The 19,563-nt window shown below is 44.2% G+C and overlaps 2 pseudogenes; both read left to right on the top strand.

Annotated features, from left to right (window-relative positions):
* Window positions 1–1,839: 1,839 nt before the first annotated feature.
* LOC129356385 (junctophilin-3-like) lies at window positions 1,840–13,097 on the top strand (annotated as a pseudogene).
* Window positions 13,098–14,919: 1,822 nt separating this feature from the next.
* The window catches only part of LOC129356374 (zinc finger protein 319-like), a 4,934-nt pseudogene continuing 290 nt past the window's right edge, over window positions 14,920–19,563 (top strand).

The following is a 19,563-nucleotide window of genomic DNA, read 5'->3' as shown; positions in this document are numbered from 1 at the left end:
AAATAAATTTCTAAGTGTTTTGATTTAAACTCACCAGATGTTCTCATTTTCAGTCTCATCAACTTGCAAAAATGAATATTTCTTAAACTAAATCATGTTTTTTTATGTATTTAAAACATTTTTAGAAATGACACAGGAACATTTATGCCTTTTCATTTTTATCCAAATTATCATATAAGTATTCGTGACTTATTAATTGAACGGTTTAACCTCCTTAAAACAAAAACATCTTTTATGTTAGTTTTAAAGGCGGACTGGAACAGAAACCTGAACAGGTGAGGAATCACGAGGTGATGAAAAGTTTCATCTTTAATGAGTTTCTCATTCAGCAGCAGGTTGTTGTTGTTTTTATTATTTATTATAAAACTCGTCTCGGTTTTACTGCAGCTGCTAAAAGACCAAAATAAAACTCATTGAGAAACTCCACGTGATGTGACGTCATCGCCGTTCATTGAGCCTTTTAAATAAAGTAAATAAAGTTATTATCTGCTCTCCTGTTTCTGGAGGTTCATTTGTTTTCTGGACTCACCTGATGTTGATCCATCGCTTTATGGATCTTATCTCTGGTTTGGTTTTTGCCAACTGATCGAAAACTGATAAAATGATCAATTAAAGGCATATTATGACGTAAGAAAATGATCTTTTAACGCCAGAGAAAGATAAGGCATTGATTATTTGCAAACTGATAAGATTCTCAGGCTGATTTCCTGCGACTTTATTCCTGTCATTCGGTTTATTCTGGTAATATTATTACTTATTCTCTAAATATTATGACTTTATCCTCGTATCAAAATGATAATTATCTTAGTCTCATGTTTTTTCTGGTGATTTTATGATAGTTTTGGTTGTTCGAGTTTATTCTCATAATTTTATCCTCGAAATATTGTGAGAATAAAAAAAGACTTTATTCCCATAACATTATAACTGGTGTTATTCTCATAATACTTTATTCTCATATTATTCCCACTTTATTCTGGTAATTTCATGATTTTATTCCGGTAGTTTAATTGTTTCTATGAACCTGGACCTAATTCTTGGTCGTATCCAAACTCCACAGATTGCTGAGTGACCAGATTCGCAGGCTGAGATAAAGAGGAGGATGAAGAGGAGGAAGAGAGGAGGAGGAGGAGTGAAATGAGGCTGGATAATTAGGAGAAGCAGTCTGTATCCCCAGAGGAAAAGAGCAGCGAGCTCCGTACATGCAGCTATTTGCACCATCCCTCTGTCTCTATCTCTTTAAGAGCCACCAGGAGCGTGTGTGTGTGTGTGTGTGTGTGTGTGTGTGTGTGTGTGTGTGTGTGTGTGTGTGTGTGTGTGTGTGTGTGTGTGTGTGTGTGTGTGTGTGTGTGTGTGTGTGTGTGTGTTGGTGGGGGAGGGGTATCGGCTGGGGTGGAACAGTCCTGTAATGAGCAGATTTTACAGAGCCAGCGACAGAAAGGCCTTCAGAGCAGCGAGCTGGGATTTTACAACAACATTCAGGATTTTTGGGAAACACGACGAAGAGGAGGAAGAGGAGGAGGAGGAGGAGGAAGAGCCGCCGCACCTGCATCCTCATCCTCACCATCCGAGAGGTTTTCACAGGCTGAGAGTGTTAGTGATGGATGAGCGTCTCTGAGGCCACTGTGTTGCTGCGTGTGCGTGTCGGTGGGTTTGATGGCGCTCCCGCATCCCGCGTCCCGCGTCCCGGTCCCGCATCCGGCCCGGTGCGGCAGGGAGGTGAAGATGCTCTAATGTCGGAGTGAGGTGGCTCGGTTTGAACCTACAGGCCTCGCTTGTCTGGAGGAGCAGGAAGGTGGAGGAGGAAGAAGAGGAGGAGGAGGAAGAGGAGGAGGAGAAGAGGCATGCAGCGAGCCTTCATCTCCCCGCCGAGTCCTGGGTGTTTCCACACCTGATAGTCCGGTAGGCTCGGCTCGGTTCGGGACCAAAACTGGAACATTTCTAATATTTTTCAGTTGCTGCGGTTCGGTTTCAGGCTGAGCAACCTGTTCCCCTCCTCGCCAGTGGGGGCGCCGCAGCAGGAGTCACTGAGGGAAACGACCTTAACAGAAATGGAGTTTCATCAGATTTTAGCGGTTGAAGGATTTCTATTTTGCCTTCAGAGTAAAACCAGGAGCCATTTCTCTGGCTAGCGCTAGGCTAACGCGCTCGTTTTTACCCAGAATGCTCCGCGCTATAGTTCACTTCAGGTCTCCGATCCACTTGGCGTTCACATATGCATTCGAACAGCACCAGAGTTCACTTCAACCGAACTGAGATCTCAGTTTTTAGGCGAACTTGGCTTCGTTTCAACCGAAGCAAGACCGAAGTTTTTACTGTGGACTAAAGTGAATTTCAGCAGAAGTTCTTTGGCGGACTGGTGTTCACAGAACTGAACACAGACCAAAGTTTGTAGGCGGACTAGTCTTTTTTCTCCCCACTCTTTTGGTTCGCTTTGGCATTCACAGCTCCACAAAGTGGATCTGCTGCAGTTGGATTAAAGTGGACTGAACACCGAGACAAAGCTTTTACATCCTGAGCCTCAAGAGGGCGAGTTCTTGAGGCTCCTGCTGTCTGATCCACACCTCGCTCTAAATTCCCTCTGACTGAAGCAGTCGCTCCAGCTTTTCCTCACGTTCTACGTTTTTGCCTAAACCTGTTTCATGCATGTCCACTGGAGGCAGGTTTGACTTTGATGATGGGGGGTCGTACTGCGGGGGGTGGGAGCAGGGCAAGGCCCACGGCCGGGGGGTTTGCACGGGGCCCCAGGGCCAGGGCGAGTACGCCGGTGCCTGGAGCCACGGCTTGAGGTGCTGGGCGTCTACACCTGGCCCAGCGGGAACAACTACCAGGGCACCTGGGCGCAGGGCAAGCGGCACGGAATCGGCGTGGAGAGCAAGGGCCGCTGGGAGTACAGGGGGGAGTGGACCCAGGGCTTCAAGGGCCGCTACGGGCAGCTGGAGAGCACGGCCAGCGGGGCCCGCTACGAGGGGACGTGGAGCAACGGGCTGCAGGACGGCTACGGCACAGAGACATACTCCGACGGAGGTAAGGGTCACAGCCGAGGGATGATGTCTGGGGTCACAGAGGTTATTTATTCACGCTGAAACGGTTTCCAGGTTTCACCGATTCCGCTTTCTTATTTTAGGGAAGCGAGAAAATATTAAAGAGACAGTTTTAGTGAAACTAACTTTTTTAGTTTTAATTTTATTCCCTCATTTGAAACATACGTGCCGTTTTTGCCAACCATTCAGCTATGCAAAACGCCTGGGTGAACCTAGCCCCACCTTTCAGATGTAACTCCTACCCCACTCAGCTCCTTCAGACTAGCCAGCAGCAATTAGCAAACACCAAGTGGAGCTGCTGAGCTCATTGTAGGAGCCGCTGCTCAGAGCAACGCTGGTAAAAATGTTGTTAAAGGGTTAATAGAGGAGCCATGTTGGGATGACTTCCTGATGGTGGCGTTTTTAAAGAGACAGAGGCCCAATTCAAGGCGTGAAATTACTAATTCAAATTTTATAGTAAGTCACATTTGATGTCTCCAGCATTTTTATAACAACTGAAGGTAACATAGTTACTTAATTGTGCTATCAAGTGGAAATCTGCCTGGAAAGTACAGAATACTGCCCCTTCAACATATTTGCCCCTATCAAGATTTTCTAAATCAGTTCCTGTTTTTCTTTTTTTTTAAAAACAAGTAAATTTTTTAAAGGGTTGAGACACATTAAAGATTAAAAATTAATCACTTAAATGAATAAAAATTCATCAATCAGACTGAAAGTGACTTCCTGGTTTTGACAGATATCGGTTTATTTAATTGAGGACTCAGACCCCTACGGAGAAAATATTAACTTTTTTGCAACGGGTCAATAACAATTTGCTTTTATGAAAAGATAATTTTTTTATTTTTTACCAATTTAATGTTTAGACCGATTCCAAATAAAAAAAACAAGTGAAGTTGAGAGTGAAACTGGATTTCCAGGTTTAATTTATTCCAGTCTATTATTTTAACCACTTTGAAAGTTGAATATGAAAATATTTTCACCAATCGGGTTTTCTGGGCTGGTACCCATCTTGCTTTTTTTGTACACTTAAAAAAGGATTAAATAAAATTAAGGATTGTGACACAACAAAACCCCCGAATCATATGAATTCAGTGCATGTGGAAGTGACCTACATGTTATTTATGTAGCCTGCTTTGGAGATGTGTTACAGCAGCAGCAGCAGCAGAGTAAGCAAGTCGCTCCACTTTCAGTCGAGCTGTTGAAACATTTTTCAACCAGACCAACGTTCTGCCGCAGAAATATCCAGAAAACTCCTGAAATTCAGTCCAAACCATCAGGAACGCGGATCCTGGGATGTGGGACTCCGGGTTCTGGTTCTTGCAGGCCAAAATCCACATATGATGTGATATAAAGTGATTTTATTTATTAACTACTCCATAGTGTTTTTGATGAGCATAAACTATTGTATCTGAACAAATAATCTGTTTTTCTTGTCGGAATGGAATCATAGATCCAAAACTTCGAATGATCTTTGCACGTTTTTCTTGTTTAAAGGCAGTTTTATGTATTTTCCAGACACATTCTGACATGTTATAGCACAATCAAGTAATAATGTTAACTTCAATTGTTATAAAATGCTTTATATATCAAATATGACTCAAGAGAAATTTGACCCAAATCAAATCCCCGAAATTGGGTCTTTGTCTCTTTAAAAGCTCCTGTTGTTTCTGAAGCTCCGCCTTCAGGAAGTCGTCACAACATGGCTAAAGGCTATTAACCCTTTAATAACGCTTTTCCCAGCATCACTGAGAAGATTTGTACGCAGCGAGTCGTATTTTAGAGTAAAAGTCATATATACGTGGTCCTCGTTGCCATGGCAGCAACGAGGAAAAGATGGCCACTTGTGTTACAGGTAACATCCTTATAAGTAGGTTTTACTTTTAAAGATGTAGTTTTTTCTAGTTGGATCCATTCTTGAATTGTGATCGGGTGAGGCCACACACACTCACTCGCAGGTCCACAAATGGCCCTGCACCACACTTTGAACACCCTTGTTCTAAATAATGACTAAAGTCTCAATATTTCCAGAATAAAGTTGTAATTTAGTATAAGGAAGTAGTAACTCCAACCTAAAAACTAATTAAATGAAAAATATTGAGCACTTTTCCCTCATTTACATTAAATTCCTCCGAACTACGCGCTTTGGATTCTTTTAACATTCAGTAGAAACCAGACAAACATTTGACTCCTGAAGTTTAAATAGTCTTAACTCTGTAATTCCTTCATTTTCTGTTGGAATCAAAACGTTAACCTCTATTAAATAAGATGCAGCACATTTTATGAAAATCAAAATGGAAACAGCCAAGTTATTCAGTTAGTTGTTTTTGTACTTGGTGGCAAAATAAAACTTCTGACATTCACCTCTGACTTTTGATGTTTCTGAACACAGCAAAAAAAAATAAAAATGCAAAATTAATTCTTAAAATTGTTAAATGAAATGAGAGAAAAATGTTGAATTAAAACCATCTAAAAATGCAAAGTAATGAAAAGACCAAGAAGGAAACAAAATGATGTGATGAGAGATGATCAGATCATCAGAAAGCAATAAAAACTTGTTAACATTAGAAACCTTGTTTGCATCATCGCTCCTGTCCCCGCGCCCTGGATGCGAGGCCGCCATGGTAACGAGGAGACAGCGGGTCACCGGAGACGCCGCTGCTCCCTGATTGGCTGTCTCCTGCGTTTTGTTTCGTTTTTGTCTCCAGACTTCTGAGGGTTGTAATGTAGGCCAGACGGTGCAGAGGCTGCTCCTCGTTAATCTGAATGAGATTAAATTACGCCGGTTTTCACCTCAGCTGCAGGTTTAAAAACAAAACGACTTTTGAACCAGCGGTACTGAAAAACTAATTTTATATTTTCCCACCTCATGGTCTGGTAGACTGAGACAGCAGCACGTTGGAGCCATTGTAGATAGAAAATAAAAGAACAGTAAATTCCCCCCAAATCTTTCTAGAGGAAATTACTGAGTTTGAAAAGTTAAAAATATCTACCAAAAAACTTAATCTGAGAAACTTTCAAGAAAAAACAAGAACATTTCTGAGTTTGAAACTCAGAAAATTTCCAAAAACCAAATGTTTTTGATTTTGAAAAAAATCCTTGTCTTTTCTAGAACATTCTGAGATGAATTAAAAACTGAATGTCCAGTATAGTTGGGTTTTTCACCCCATCTTTTGTTTCTATTACATTTTTGACTATTTTATCTCAGAAATGTCTTTGTTTTTTCCAGAGTTTCTGTGTTTTGGCAGAAATGTTCTCTCATTTTTTTTGCATCTGCAACGGCCCTCATACTCCTCCGTACTCAACATTACTCTGAGTCAAACCAACCAGATCTTTGAGCAACCTGTTCCCCTCCCCGCCTGTGGGGGCGCTGCGCCGAGAACCACTGCAGGAAACGGCTCAAAAACCTCCTGCTACATGAAATCTAAAGAAAAAGCAGAGGTGCATCAGATTTCATCGGTTGGAGGATTTCTCTTTTGTCTTTGATTGAAAACAAGGGGCCATTTATTCCGCTAGTGCCAGGCTTTGTTATGCTTTAAATTTTATTCCTATATTTATAAATGTCAGATTGCCAAACTGAATGCTTCATTAGGAAGCAAAACTATTTAGCTTGCAGACTCAATGTTTGTTACTTAAACAACAAAGAACAACCAAAAAGTTTTTGCTTATCGGTGTGTGGAGTTGATGTTTGGAATGGATTAAAAACAGTTTAAAAAGGAGCTTATTCTATAAGATGAGTGTTTTATAAATGCTATTGATGATATAAAACGTTTTAAAATAATTGTACATTTAAAGATGAGTATGTGAGATTTAAATATCATGTCAGGAGGAACTAATTTATGTCTTTCTGGTGTTTCAACATTTAGTTGATTATAAAATGATAAATATGAAAGAGGCAGAACATTAAAGGATCTGCTCCTTTTCAAACAGATAGAATAAAATTGCACGTCACTTGGGTATGTTTTAACTTTCACTTTCTTTTTCTTCTTTCTTGATTTTACTTTTGTCTGATATAAATAAATAAATATTTATTTTTTCCAAATAAGACAAAAACATTAAAGAAAAGGATCCAAAATGTACCAGATCTGTTGAATCAATTCAAATCAATTAAATTTCAGTGTCATTATTAGAATAAAAAAGTAAATATGAAAATGTTGAAATTTGCAACAAGTTTTGAGTTCAGAAAGGACAAAGGGAATTATTACAGGCAGCTGACTTAAATAACAAACTAAAAGTGAATTACGGAGCAAGAAACATTAAAAAAAATGTTTTTTTGCAGACTAAATATTGAAAATCAAAGAATTGCCCAATCAGCTCTGGTGTCAGTCGTTTTGCCTGATTGATGAGTTTCAGCTCTGAGTCAGGCGGAGCTGAAGTCACAGTTTCTGAAGGAAGAGGCGTCAGACGCTGAAACGGCTCTGAAAAAACAAACTTCATCAGCAGGAGCCGCAGCGAGTTCAGCTGACAGGCTGAGAGTTTAACGCCACTTCCTGTCCAGAAACATCAAAACCTGGAAAAACAGAAACTCATCTGGAGTCAGTCTGAGGCTCAGGAGGGGCAGGAAGGCGGAAACATTTAATCTTCTGTCGTTTCAGCTGTTCGGCACATTAGGGATAGAAAACATGCAGATTTCTGACAAAATAATTATAAAACTTTGACATTTATATCAGAAAAATTCTGAGTCTAAAAGTAAAAGATTTTCAACTTTTGATTCAAAAATTTCCAATTTTTTCTTCAAAGTTTCTGGAATTAATCTAAAAATTATCTATTTTTTCTTGCAAATTTTTGACTTTTCAAACTCGTAGATGTTTTTTAAAGAAACTTCCTGGGATTCATTACAACATTTCAGATTTTTTTTTTCCAGCAAAGTTTTCACTTTTCAAGCTGATTAATTTCTTTATTTTCTAATAGTGGATTAAAGGTTAATTAGATTAACACTTCTCATGTGACAACAAGCTTTTGGAAACTTTGCAACTTTGAACTTTGCTCTGCCTATCAAGATGGCGGCTTGGTCTTGTGGTGACTATGTATTTCCTGGTTAACGGAGTCATGGTGACGTGTCCTGGTTGTTTTTGTTTCAGGAACCTTTCAGGGCCAGTGGCTGGCCGGGATGCGTCATGGTTACGGCGTCCGGCAGAGCGTCCCGTACGGCATGGCCGCCGTCATCCTCTTCCCTCTGAGGACTTCCATAAACTCCCTCCGCTCCGAGCACAGCCACGGGCCGCCGGCCCTGGAGGACGGCGTGGCCACCACGCCCACGGACGGCGTGGTGGCCGGGCTGGCGGGGAGCCCGGTGGGCCGAGGCGGGTTCGCCCTGACGACGCCCAGCGAAACGGACCGGCAGCGCAAGAGGAAGGGTCGGTTCCGGCAATCCATCCTAAGCGGGCTGAAGCTGCGGCGGTCCGAGTCCAAAAGCTCCCTCGCCAGCCAGCTGAGCAAGCAGAGCTCGTTCTGCAGCGAGGCCGGCATGAGCACGGTCAGCTCTGCCGCCTCCGACATCCACTCCAACGCCAGCGAGAGCGAGCACGGCGCCCCGGTGGACGCCACGGTCACCGAAATGTACGCCGGGGAGTGGCGCAGCGACCAGCGGGCCGGCTGGGGCGTGAGCCGGCGCTCCGACGGACTGCAGTACGCCGGGGAGTGGGGCGCCAACAAGCGGCACGGATACGGCTGCACCACGTTCCCCGACGGCACCAAGGAGGAAGGGAAGTACAAGCAGAATGTCCTGGTGAGCGGCAAGCGGAAGAACCTGATCCCACTGAGGGCCAGTAAGATTCGGGAGAAGGTGGACCGGGCGTAAGGCCGCCGAGAAGGCCGCCGAGATCGCCAAGCAGAAGGCCGAGATCGCCATGTCACGTAAGACAGAACCAAATATCCCAAAACGACAGAAACATTCTCCCCAAACTGCAGAACACTCATGTCTGGATCAACCAGAACCAGATGCCTTAGGTCTTCTGGTTCTGGTTCTGAATGCAGAGCAGAGCAGAACCAGAACATGGAGAAGGAGATCTCTTACTGTGTTAATCTGCTAGTACAATTACTGGATGAAATACGGATTTTAAGAACTTCTGGCCCAGAAATCTGGTGAAATAACAGAGCATGAACTCTGTAGACCTGGTGGCATTGGAGGAGGAGCTGACCTTTAACCCTGCGTCTCCCTGTCTGGGTCAGGATGAGCCACGCCCGTGGGAAGGCGGAGGCCGCTGAAAGGGTGGCGCAGAAAGCGATGGAGGAGTGCCGACTGGCCCGGATAACCGCCAAAGAGCTATCGCCCTCCTTTCATATCTACGGCAACGGTGAGAAACCAACCGGTGCCGGTTCTGCTGCTACCGCTGCAGCAGAACCGGCACCGGTTCCTTCATTCATATGAACTGCTGCATTCAGTTTATACCTACATTTTCAACTTGTTTATTTAGTGTTACCCCACATGCTACTAGCTACATTTTAGCTAACCTTAGCATCGATGCTAATTTTTACTGGCCTCTTTTAAGTGTCTTGAGAAATTCAGCAGTTTGCTTTCACTCCTATAAATATCAGCAGCATAAGGTTCACTTTGTTTCAGCTCATCACCTCTTTGCTTCCCTGCATGCACTCAAACACCTTCTCTCTGTGGGTTTCACTGTGGAGCTTTGCCAAATTAATTCACCGGTCCTGCTCTCCCGCTCTCCTAGGGCTCGAATGTCAGACGCTCAAACACCAGGACGCCAAGGACAAAGACCACGAGGTCATCTCCACGGGAACAGACAGTCCGGAGCTGTGCACTCCGGACACCACGCCGCCTGTAACAACACCTGATCTCAGCCCCGTGCTGAGCGTCCCCACCTCGCCCCCTCGCAGCCCGCAGAAGCACGTCCACCGGCCCAGAAACGCCTGCTTCATGCGGCAGAGCGCAGTGGACGATCAGGGCGGGGCTGAAATTCAGGTGTTGGTAGAGGGGCGTGGGGTGGACCTGCCGAGGCCCGGCGCCAACAGTTGGACTGACGACGCCTACACGGAGCGGGGAGGCAGCAGCCGCTCAACCACGCCATCTCTCCTGGAGGAGCAGGAGACCCACATCAACGGCCACGAGCAAGCCCCTCTGTCCAATCACAAACCCCGGGAGAAACCCTCGTCCAATCACAAGCCGCGGGACTACAGGGCGTGGGAGCACTCCCTGCCCAACCAGAAGCCGTCCAAGCATGCCAGCTCCAATCACAAGTCGAGGGAGTACTCGTCGTCCAATCACAAGACATGGGATCATTCCTCCACCAATCACAAGGCCTGTGAGCACACCTCTTCCAACTACAAGCCGCAGGTCACATCTTATCCAATCACAAGGCCTTCGAACACAACATATCCAATCACAAGACTTCTGAGCATGCTTCTTCCAATCACAAGCCCCAGGAATATATCTCCTCCAATCACCACGCAAAGGACCACGTTTCTTCCAGCGCCAACGCCCGAGAGCATGTCTACTCCAACCACCATCCGAAGCAGCACAACCCCTCCAACCACAAGCTGACGGAGCACGCCGTCATCGACCAGCGGCTGGACGGCCTCGGCGGGGGCTGGACGGCCGAAAGCACGCTGCGCTGGAGCCCCGCCCACTCCCGCCTCACAGAGCAGGACGAGGAGCGGATGAACGACTACACAGTCGACATGAGGCTGCACTGTCCGGAGTCGCCGGCGCCCAAGAACAACCGGCTGCGGTCACGGGGCCTTCGGCCGGTCCGGGAGGGTTCCACGGACTCTGTGCAGATGCTGGACAACCTGAATGTGGGGCCGGAGCTGGAGGAGTGGCCGCTGCACAGGGACCTCACCCTCTCCCCCCCCCTAAAGTCTCAGCCCATCACTCTGGAGCAAGACGGAGAGCATCTGGCTCTCAAATCAAACTCAGTGAGTCCTCTTCCCTCAGGTTAACGCCAAGCCTGCTGCGTTACATAATCCACGATTATTCAGAGCCACTGCCTGTCAACTGTTAGATTAGTTAAGCAGCCATTTCCTTAGGAACTGCAGTTTTCTATTGCATCAAGATGGCCGACCTTTCCATTACGTTAAGGGATAAATTATCCACTTGTTGAATTAATTTTTTGCAACTGCATTTTAAGACCATTCAAGATAGAAAAACAAAATATATTTCTGCCAAAAAATCTCATACGTTTTCTAGAAAAATATTGGGAATTTTTATTTCACAACCTCAAAAATACCTTTTTTTTCTTGAAAATTAATCTCAATAATTGAGTTATTTCTCATAAATTTCAAACTTTTTAAACTCACAAACTGCCTTGTTTTGTTGTTGTTGTTTTTTAGAAAATATCTGTTTTTTCCTTAAAATTAACACCAAACATGCAGTGTGGATTATAGTTGAGCTACAATTTCAACCTTCGAGAGCCATTAAATTTGCCCATTTAATCACATAATGAAATAATCACAAATTCATCCAACAATTTTGGGGGAAAATAAAACCTTATTTCTGTTTCTGGAAAATGTAAAACCAATATTTATGCTGTTAGATCCCAATAACAAGGTGAACTAATTGTTCCTTCTTCTCTTGTTTTGTCTTTCAGGGCTCCAGCTCTATTCTGGTGGTTTTGGTCATTTTACTCAATATTGGAGTAGCCATTCTTTTCATCCACTTCTTTATTTAAACATTATGCAGTTATAATCTAAGATTTATTGATGACTACGGTATATTATATTGTTACTAACTGAGACGGACCGGACGCAGCAGAGCCTTTATATCGTTGGTCTCTCCGTTTCGGTTTTCTCCTCCCTGTTTTTTCCAGACGCTTGTTTTGAGCTTGCAAACACGAGGAGGAAGACGCTTTTTGAGACAACAGAGCAGCTTTAATAACCGGGACATGCATGGGTGTCCATCGCCGACGGACTCAAGGTGGCGCCGGTCTACACGAGAATATAGCAACCCTTGTTTCCTGGTTACCATGAGGCTCGTGCTGGCCAAGAGCATGGCTCACTCTCCATCCTTTAACCCCTTCCTCCCCTCTCCAGTCTATCGGCACTATGCGCTACGTACAAAACTATGCTGCAAGAGTAGATCCATTTTAAAGGGCTCTGTCATCATCTTTTGTTTTCAGCCGTTGCATGAGGCTGTGTTTCTATCCCTTTAAATCGCCTCGGTTCCGCCCTCCCCGCATTTCATCCGTCATTCGCGTTTTGATTCCCCGAATCGGACGCAAGCACACGCTTGAATTTACGATGAAGAATAAAAGTGGGTGGGATTTATACTTCCAAACACACACGCGCGCACACACACACACACACACACACACACACACACACACACACACACACACACACACATCAGCACGCAGAGAATAAAGTAACCGAGGAGGTTTCAGCCCCTTTGTACAGCCTGGAGACTGTTATGTTATAACCACTAATTCTAATATATATGTCGATGTGTCATTATTATCTGAATTTGTTACTTTTTGCAGTTTGCAAGACAAGAGAGAATGCTGAGTGCCTCGTATTTATTCATTCCCCCTCTGAAATGTTAATTTCTAACCGGACCGTGATTTAAAACACAAACAAACAAAACACACAAAAAAAAAAAACACTAAATGTGGGCAGGGCTTAGAGGAGAGCTCCGCCTCCCGTCTTTATCCTAAAATGGCATGCACTGTTTTGTCTCTCTCCTCGCCACCCCCTCCTCTTTTTGGATCAGTCGCGTCATTTTCAGACACACTCTGGTCCGGATGAGATTTATATGTATTTATTTTAATTATATATTTATTTATTTACTTCCTTCCAGCATGTTTGTTTAGCCTGCTCAATCTGGTGTCGGTCTGTGAGCTCCTCCCCTCTCGGGGGCAGGGCTGGGCGCAGAGGGCGGTGTAAAATAAACGCTAGCTTTTACCTCTCAGCGGGTACCAAGACGTCCCCGAGTTTCTGAATGATACGAAGAAACAACTCTCTGCTACTGTATGTTTTATACTTCGCACCCGTGGCATCATCATGTTGTGACATCATTGCATGCCCGAGCATGCTCTTTCTTACTCTTTGGTTTATGAGGTTGTTTCAAAGTCAACGTGGAGAAAATAATATAATGTTTGAAATTAACAGGCTGGTGTGGTTATTGTTTCAGTCTGGTATACTTCCGGTTTCAACAAATCCTGGACGAGCCCCCAATTCTGCTATATACTATACCAGCACAGTATTCAATGAAAGCTAATGCTAAAGTGCTATATCCACACTGTAGCATTAGCTGTAACATCACCCGTATTGTGGCAGCTAATGCTAAAGCGTTAACTTCTGCTCAAATTATATTTGCCCTTGAAAAACTACAAGCCTCGAGCAAAAATGTAATTTTGGCATAACCAATTCTGCTGCTCCGCATGAAATGAATCTGTCAGAGAAAAAAATATATAAATTTGTAACTTTTCAGAAAAATAACCACTAAAATGTTATCAAGCCAACTTTAAATGATCTGAAGTGCCCTGATAATATTTCCCCAATATCGATGCCTTCTTTTTTTGCCAGTGGTGTGCACAGCTCGTTAAAACATTACATAAGATAATTTTGACATTATTTACATGTTCCCGTCCCGGACGAGCCCCCGATTCTTCTCCTCTACACAGATCCAAACACACCAGTGAAGCTCAGTCAGGGGAAAAATATTATTAATTTGTAGCTTTTCAAAAACAAACAGCTAACACAAAATCAACTCAACTTCAACTGATCTGAAGTGCTAGCATGATTTCCCCCGTTTAACTTATTTTTTCAGTTTTTGCCAGTGGTGCTAGCTAAAAGTGATTTGTGCTAATCTTAAAGCATCAGCTCTGCTAAAGCTGAAGCATATGACAACACAGCTGATGCTAACGTCCTATATCAACACAGTATTAGTAGAAGCTAATGAAAAATTTACTTCTACCGTTTACGGAATTAGGTAGATATGATATGCAATATTTCATAGAATACCCTTTTTAACTTAAGTAAAAGTTTCACAAATCTCAAACGGTGAAATAAAAGCATAAAAATTTTAAACACACTTGAAACAGTCTCAGAGCTGTTCATACTAGAAAATCCTCAAAGAAATGGGACAGAAACCCAAACTAAACAGAACTTTTGCTACAAGATTATTTCAAAACCAATAGCAACCTTAATAATTGAGAGGGGAAAATGTTGTTATATCATTCATATAACCAGGAGCCTGTCTGTGGTGATCAGTTATTAGCTACCAAAATAGCTCCTACACCACACTTTTCAAATCTTCATTCATTATAAGGTTTGCAAATAATGTTCCAATTTTCTTCCACTTCTCTATTAGGCACCACTTGTTTTGGTCTTAAGTATAAAAGTCCAGTGAGGTACGTCAAAGTTTGTGGTTTTAACCTGACAAAATAAAAAAAGTATGACTATTTCTTAAAGTCAAACAAGTGTCAGGACCGACAGATACAGAGAATGTCATAAATAATACAAGGACAAAAACTGATAATGCCAGAATACATTTATAATTTTACCGACAGTCGTGAAAATATGAGAAGTTATAATTTTATCAGAGTAAAGCTGTAATCTCACCAGAATTAAGTCGTAATTTAGCAGAATAAAGGCATATCGACATAATATAACAACAATGAAGTTATTATAATACAAGAATAAAGTTGTAATAATTCAAAGATAAGATTAATGCGAGAATACAGTCATGAAAACATAGATTTAAATTGGAATTTTAGAATAAAGTTGGAATAATACTAGAATAATGTCATCATTTGGCCATAATAAATTTGTTATAATACAATAATAGAGCTATAATTTTATTGGGGGAATCATATGAACAGATTCCCCCAATAAAGACTTTATTGTAATAACACAATAAAGTCTTTGGACATATCAACACATATCAACAGTATAATTTCGTATATTACCAGAATAAAGTTGTAGGAAAATTAAGTATTAACTTCATGAGAACTTCTCCACGAAAAATAACTAAAATCTGAAAATGAGGAATTGTAACCATCTTGAGAAGTTAAACTTTGTTATTGGTTTACAAACAGGAAAAAAGCAGCAGGACTTTAAAACAACTGAGTCGTTTTTAACTTGGTTGCGGTTACATTGGGCGATACAGCGACCCCTGGTGTTCAAAAGCTGGAACTGCACCTCGTACTATTTTCACCAGCTCCAGTTCGCCTTTGTGCGAGTTTGAAGCAATTTTACGGAAGCTGAAAGGCGATTATTGCCGCCGGAGCTCCTTTTTAGCCACTTGCAGGCTCTCCTCCGACATGAAGCGGCTGTAGCTGCTGCAGTACAGCGGCAGCGGGTCGCTGCGTGGCGGTTTCCGGTGTCCGTCCGTCTGCTGGAGGATGGCGTCCGGCTTCGACCGCATCCCCTCCGCCGCCGCCGGTCTGAGAACCGAAAACACCCACGGTTACCGAGCGCAAACTAGAGACTGCGACAAGGAGCGTCGATAAGGAACTACGGTGAGTTCTGGCGGACCGTTGTGGCTCCGGTTGCGGGTTTGTTCGTTTTAGCGGATGCGAGGAGGCTCGGCTGCAGGAGCGGATTTTCCCCCTGCAGCTCCGGAAAGGCCTGCTCTGATGTGGGCTCCCTCCGCCACTTAGCCTCGCTTCAAACCAGCCGTTCATCCAGCTTCCGCCGTGTCGCTTACAAGCTGCAGCGCTCCAGACGCCCGTCATAGTTAGAAAACGGCTTGTTTTTGTACTTGATCACTTTGAACCCCGGATGTTATTCTCCTTTTATTTTTTCAAATGAGAGGAAGCTTCAGCCGTTAGCAGCCAGCATGCTAACATCGAACTACATCCTACAACACAAACGTTTTATGGCTAACTCTGAAACCGTGAAAGAAATGACATCTTCAAACAACGAGCGTTGTTATTAGCACTTTTACAAAAACCCAAATTTAAAAGTGTATCAAAATTTAGAACCTTAAACGTCCGATTAGCGCTCCAGGAAATAGACCGAGCCCATTGATTCTGTTTTCTTTCTGGAGCAAAAGCTACTTTGACGAAGTGACATCTCAAGGGTTTTCTTTACTCCTAAGATCAAACAGTCGTGAGCTGCAAACAGAAATAACACTTAGCACAGTTGTTTACAAGTATTTTATTCATTTTTTATATCACATTGAATTTATTATGACTTTGTTTGACATTGTTTCGGTTTAAATACTTACATTATTTCATGCTATTTTGTTTATTTATTTTTCTCTTTACTATGCGCCCCCCTCCAGGATTTCTCCAGACACTGAGCGATCCATTAAAGACTTTCCTGCAGCTGCATCCGTCCTTGTGTCAAATTTGGGGTATAATCTCCCTGCATCCAGGATGACGGAAGCATGGCAGCAGCAGCAGCAGCATGCAGTGGCTCCACCCTCTGTTGTGCACACTCTCCCTCAGGCAGGCGACAACTCTCTGAGCTGCACCGTGTATGGTGTCGTCCTGCAGCCAGACGCCTCCCTGCAGCAGCCTCAGCATCAGCAGCAGCACGTTGTCCAAGCGCAGCAGGCCTCCTTGCAGGTAGGGGCCGACAGAGGGCATAAATGCGGCGCCTGCGGCCACGACATTTCCCACCTGGCCAACCCACACGAGCACCAGTGCATGGTGACGCAGGACCGCTCCTTCCAGTGCACGCAGTGCATGAAGATCTTCAGTCAGGCGACCGACTTGTTGGAGCACCAGTGCGTTCAGGTGGAGCAGAAGCCGTTCGTCGTGTGCGGTGTCTGCAAAATGGGCTTCTCGTTTGCTTACCTCGCTGGCACAGCATCATAACTCGCACGGTAACAACCCGATGAAGTGCTCCATATGCGAGAAGACGTACCGGCCTGGATCTGGGAACGTCACGCCCACCTCGTCTGCTGCCAATCCGCAGCAGCCCTCCAGCGGCGAGAGTTCCGGCGGCGGTGCGGTCATCAGTGCCGCCTCACCGCCAACGTTTGAGGCATCTGCACCCGACCGGCCGTACAAGTGCTCCGTGTGCCACAAGTCCTTCCGCCATCTGTCGGAGCTGACGCGCCACGAGCGGATCCACACGGGGAGAAGCCATACAAATGCGACACGTGCGACAAAAGCTTCAGCCAGTCATCGCATCTGGCGCACCACCAGCGCACGCACAGCTCCGAGCGGCCGTACAAGGCGCTGTATGCGAGAAGAGCTTCAAACACCGCTCCCACCTGGTGCGGCACATGTACGCGCATTCGGGCGAACACCTGTTCAAGTGCAATTTATGCGAGATGCACTTCAAAGAGTCGTCGGAGCTCCTGCACCACCAGTGCCAGCCGGAGAGCGAGAGGCCGTTCCGCTGTGGCTCGTGCGGGAAGAGCTTCAAGCGGCCGTCCGACCTGCGGCAGCATGAGCGCACGCACTCCGAGGAGCGCCCTTTCCAATGCGACGAGTGCCAGATGAGCTTCAAGCAGCAGTACGCTCTGGTGCGCCACCGCCGCACACACAAGAACCCCGCCGACCGGCCGTTCAAGTGCAACCTCTGCGACAAGGGCTTCCTGCAGCCGTCGCATCTGCTCTACCACCAGCAGGTCCACGGCATGGAGTCGCTCTTCAAATGCGCATCCTGCCAGAAGTCCTTCAGCCAGTCGGGGGAGCTGCTGCGGCACAAATGTGGTGGTGAGGTGGAAAAGCCGTACAAATGCGACGTGTGCGGCAAAGGTTACAAAAAGAATTCCACGCTGCAGCGGCACCAAAGCACTCACTGCACGGAGAAGCCGCTCAAGTGCTCTCTGTGCGACAAGCGCTTCGTGTCGTCATCCGAGTTTGTCCAGCACCGCTGCGACCCGACGCGGGAGAAGCCGCTGAAGTGTCCCGACTGCGAGAAGCGCTTCAGGTACTCCTCAGAGCTGCAGCGGCACCGCCGGGTCCACACGGGCGAGAAGCCCTTCAAATGCGCCAACTGTGACAAGAGCTTCAAGCAGCGGGAGCACCTGGCCAAGCACCAGAGCGTGCATTCACGGGAGACGCAGTTTAAATGCGTGTGGTGTGGGGAGCGCTTCGTCGACCTCACAGCGCTGCAGGAGCACACGGTGCAGCACACAGCGGAGAACGAGAACTTCCCCGAAGCGCCGTGCATCCAATGAACCCCGAAAACACTCCCAGTTAATCCAAGACACAGAGGGGGAATCGTACGGCGGCGCATTACGAGCATCGTAGATAGGGGGAGAGTAGATTTCTGCCCAAAAAATTTTAAAATTAATATCAGAAATGTTACAAAAAATTTGAACATTTCTGAGCTCCAAAACTTAAAAGTTTGAGAGAAAAAAAAATCATAAATTTGAGAAATGCACTGAAATGTCAAAGCTCAAAATTGAAAATTTGCAAAGAGAAACTCAAAAATGTTGAATTTCACATGTAGATTTCCAAGCTCAAAGACAAAGTTTGCAAAAAACAAAAACACACAAAACAGCTCAACTTTTGACTTTCAAAGCTCTGAAATTAAATGCTTTTTTTGTTTTTTTTTTATTACAAAGTTCCTTAGTTTTTTTTCGCAAATAAATTTTGGACCTCAGTGAATTCCATTAATTTTTCAGAAAAATTCCAGTTTTACTCAAAATTTCGTAAGTTTTTTGGCGTAAATTTACTCCTCCTCTTGCGCTTTCCATCTCCATCGTCCCTCAGTCGCCGCCGTAAGGAGCCGGGATCCCTCTTCTTTTTGAAGAACAAAAACTAGAGCAGAAAGAAATTGATGTGAAAGTTGGACGGTTTTCTCTGTAAAGTCTGGGACCGTAGTCTGTGGTTGCATGTGGTTGTTTGTTCCGTAACCGTTGTTGAGAACGATGGCTCTCGTTTCCAGACAGTCATCCCATTTGTGTCGACTCCTCTTCAATCCATGTGCCTTTTATTATTCTTATTATTGTTGTTATTATTATTATTATTAGTTTTTTCTTCCTGCTCACTCGTTTTTGTTTTTATTTAACGTCCGGTGAAGCTGAAAGCAAACACGTCAGTAGAACGTAGATCCATCTGTTTGTGCATGGATTCTTCTCCCACATTAGTATTATAATTGTATGATAGCTTTGCTTTATTTAGGACATCCTCAGAGGAAGAAGAAGAAGAAAAGACTTCACATGGATTTGTGAAACTGTACAGCCCGTCTCCTATAAAATCTGTGTTGTTGCATCTTTGTATTAAAACAAGCGACATGTAGGTAACTAATCCGCGTACCTATCATGTCGTAGAAACACTTGACTTGTGCAATATGCACAGTGTAATATTTATGACTACTGATTCATGGAATAGTCTACTCTGTTATATTATAGATTGTGTGTATACGCGATGTAAACTCTGACAACTGTATAGTGCTTATGTTACCTGCTTTTTTATTCACTCTGAATGAGCTTCATTTCCACCGGAAATATCACAAGGTTTAACCCCACGAAGCATTATGTTGCTCACTTGCCACAGATGTAGTTGCATTAGTTTTAGATATAACAAAAGTTATTATTATTATTGATATTATTATTATTATTGAGTATTGTTATTTGTTTTTAAGAATTGGCCTTGTATTGTCTCCACTGAATCCTAGCCTCCTCCTGGTCCAACAGGACTTAAAAATCAGAGTAAAACTT

The sequence above is a fragment of the Poeciliopsis prolifica genome, unplaced genomic scaffold (genome assembly GCF_027474105.1).
Source record: "Poeciliopsis prolifica strain line A6 unplaced genomic scaffold, Auburn_PproV2 SCAFFOLD169, whole genome shotgun sequence".
NCBI classification, from domain to species: domain Eukaryota; kingdom Metazoa; phylum Chordata; class Actinopteri; order Cyprinodontiformes; family Poeciliidae; genus Poeciliopsis; species Poeciliopsis prolifica.
The sequence above is the reverse complement of the archived record's forward strand: the minus strand, read 5'-3'. Positions and strand labels throughout refer to the sequence as shown.